Below are 3,566 nucleotides of genomic sequence, written 5' to 3'. Positions count from 1 at the left end.
TTTCCTGACCTCTGATCATGCACATGGCTCTTCTCTGGACTCTCTCAAACTTCTCCGCATCCTTTTTGAATTGTGGGGCCCAAAACTGGATGCACTACAACAGCTGCAGCCTCACCAAGGCCGGGTACAAGGGGAGAATGATGTCCTGGGACTTGCTTGAGTAGCATCTATGGATGCAAACCAGCATTTTACTTGCTTTACTAGCAGCAGCAGCATCACATTGAAAGCTCATGTTCATCTTGTGGTCAATGATGACTTCCCAGTCTCTTTCTTTTATAGTGCTAGCCAATGTAGCACTGCTGAGCCTATAAGGATGCTGCAGGTTTTTCCTCCCAAGGTGGAGAACCTTGCATTTTTCAGTGTTAAACACCATCAGGTTCTCATCCACCCATTTGCTGAGCCTGTCCACGTCAGCCTGGATCACCCACCTGTCTTCTGGTGTGGATGCTTTGCCCCAGAGTTTAGTGTCATTGGTGAACTTGGCCAATCCACTTCTGACTCCAATGTCCACATCATTAATGAAGATGTTACACAAAGTAGAAGACTTTCTGGTCAATATCTAATAGTATTGGGTTATTTATCTAGTATGTATCACCAGACCATTGTGTATGGTGAGACATACTATAGTTGTGAGTCAAAATGGAAAGCACAAAAATCATAGAATAATAAATACATCTGGGAGGCATCTTTAGCTTCACATTACATCAGTCATCTAGAGATTGCAAGAATCCAATGTAAAAGGTATTTATGAATCTAAAGTTGCCTTTTCCATAGGTACCTAGTGGAATTTTTAGAAATGTCTAGGAACTTGGTCTACAAAGGATTTAGGACCCAGCTCTAATACAAGACCTGGATTTCTAAAAAGCTGAATTTCATTGAATTCATACAGTGCTCTAATAGCTAATGCATGGGTCCCAATGTTCTTCTGTTAGAAATGTGGGGAGCCCAACTCTGGTGTATTAGGTTTGCTGTAACACCTACCATACTAAATGCCACAAGGTACTTGGGACCAGAGAAGTCTGTTTCTAAACCCCAGTCAGGCTTACCCATGACCTAATCAATGATGCTGGAAATACACAGAATCACAACTCCTGCTACCTATATAGTCAAACAGGACAAATTAGGTGTGTAGACACTGGAAAGATTTGGCAACAGTATAGCAGAGCATTTTGGATCAGAGTTCAGGATTTAGATACCCAAATTCTGCTTACTTCCTTGGGTATGGTCTGGTGCCTTTTTCTGTGCCAGTGAAGATTGCTGAAAATCTGATAATTAAGCCAGATAGAAGTTGCTAGGGTTTGTGAGTGAAACAGGTAAACATGTAACAGGTGATTAATTAAGGAGTAATTCTGTTCAGGCAACCATTTATCCAGTAGATGCCCTGATGCATAAAAGAATGTATAGAAGCTCCTCTTCAGAAAGGCTTGCATTTGGCTGGGGTGGGGTGTAAAGGCACCACATTTACTCTGGGAGGTACCTGGTGTTTCTTTATGACTAAAAGAGTAGGTTTGGGGAATTGGAGGGATATAGAGGCATAGGTTTATGGACTTCACATGGGGAAAAAAATCCAGTTAGTCACTTTTTTTTTATTTGTTTGTGTTAATTTCACTTGATTGCTATGATGTGCTTTCTAAATACAATGTAGTTAAATTTGGATGTAATAGGATGTTTTCCTTTAATCAGAGTTTTCAAGAAATAAGAACAAACATAGATGTATAATTCTGAAAACCAAAGCTCTAGCCAAATGCATAGGCCCCAGAGTGCCAAGTCAGAGTATGGAGAAGAAAATACTTTGACTTTTCTACTTCTAGTACTAACTGAATTAGAGAACTCACCCTTCAGTTGTCAAGTCAGGCCAGAACATCAATTCCTTCACCCATTTAGATCAAATAGAGTAGTGACATAATTATTTTCACTGCATTTTATATCATTCTAATAAAATATCAAGGGGTATGAAATATGAGTGGGTAGTAAAGCTGGTCGGCCTAATTCTCTACCGCCTTGCAGCTAGGTTAGTTTACAGCTGTTCTTGGTGAATGAAGGACAGTGAAAGATGAAGCCTGTATTGATGAATACAGAGTCCCTTCATTCTGAAGCCTTTCTTACCATGTGCAAGATATATTAACCTTAGACACTAGGGACCATATATCTAATATTGATGGGAAAACTGGGGGAAATGCCTAAAGCTGCCATCTTCTGAGGGCTGCTGCTTAGACATGAAAATCTGTTCATACAAGTCAATGCTTTTTTTTGCTAATAATTTTTGGGGCTTAAAAATATAACTGTGCATTAGAAGGCAAATAGAGTTGTTAACCTAATAGCCAATGCTCAAAGTCAAGTGTTTTATATAAAATATTAAGGCAAGTCTATTATTATTTTAATTGCCAAGATAATTGATGGGTTTGGAGCAAAACAACATAATCAAACAAGCTTTACTTTACCTGTGAATTAAATGTTTAGTTTTAAACTGAGCAATCAATGAGAATCCTGAAGGGAAAAACAACATTAGTATGTCTAGTAAAGTATCATGATATATGGCTACTTCCATCTGTTGTTTCAATATTTTATGGCAAAATATTAATCTATTATCATCATATTTGGGCATGCTCTCAACTTTTGCAGGTACTGCCCAAGTCTTTTACAAGCTTTTATACCTGAAATTGCTCAATCAAAATCAAATTTCTTCCTGTGGAGGCTTCTTTAATTTTAAAAGTTATGAGAACATTGATTGTAAAGTCCCTCAAATGGAATACCATACCACAAAGACAAATGTGAATATTTATAAGAGTTCAATTAGCTACACACTTATAAACTGCTTCAAAGTAAATTTGAAATGGCCTGCATATGGCAAAAAAATCAGTTTAACTATTCAATTGGTCAATAAATGAAAGAAATCTAATCGGAATCTTTAAAGCACAGATAAAAATTGCTCACATACAAGAGACAAGCCTACTGGGTTGGAAGTACATAATGTGATATCTTCTGCTATTTCAAATAGATCTACCTATACCTTTAAGTCTTAGCAAAAACTGTTATTATTCACTCAGACTTTTAAATTAGCTTCAGCCTGGCATTTATATACCCTTTTTGCCTGTTTTGTCTTAACATTTCAGAGACTGGTATACCTCATGTGAATGGTCACAAAATGATAATAAGAAAAAAAATGTTAAATAGTAAAAAACTGAAATATGAAATACAACATGAGGATTCACACTGATAAGAGAAGATTGCACATAGCATGAGATGCTGCTTGACACATTAAGAGACTGAAATGTTGCAACCCCTGAAATATATCCTGGAATATAACCAATTACATGATAAAAATATTTAAACTGAACATATTAAAGGCTGACCAGATATTAGGTAGAACAGTGGATACATGTGTACAGTTGCACGTACACCCACACCCACAAAATTACCTTGTGCTAACTAATGTGCAATCTAAAGAACACACAGTATGTGGGTCTACATGTGCTACTAACTCACAGTAGGCAGTAGGCTTATTGCACAGTAAAATACTGTGCAGTAAATCTTCCTGGGAGCATATCTACATTCTGCTGGAGGCT

This window comes from Gavialis gangeticus, unplaced genomic scaffold (assembly GCF_001723915.1).
Source record: "Gavialis gangeticus isolate Ggan-Ray unplaced genomic scaffold, GavGan_comp1, whole genome shotgun sequence".
In the NCBI taxonomy this organism is placed as follows: Eukaryota; Metazoa; Chordata; order Crocodylia; family Gavialidae; genus Gavialis; species Gavialis gangeticus.
The sequence above is the reverse complement of the archived record's forward strand: the minus strand, read 5'-3'. Positions refer to the sequence as shown.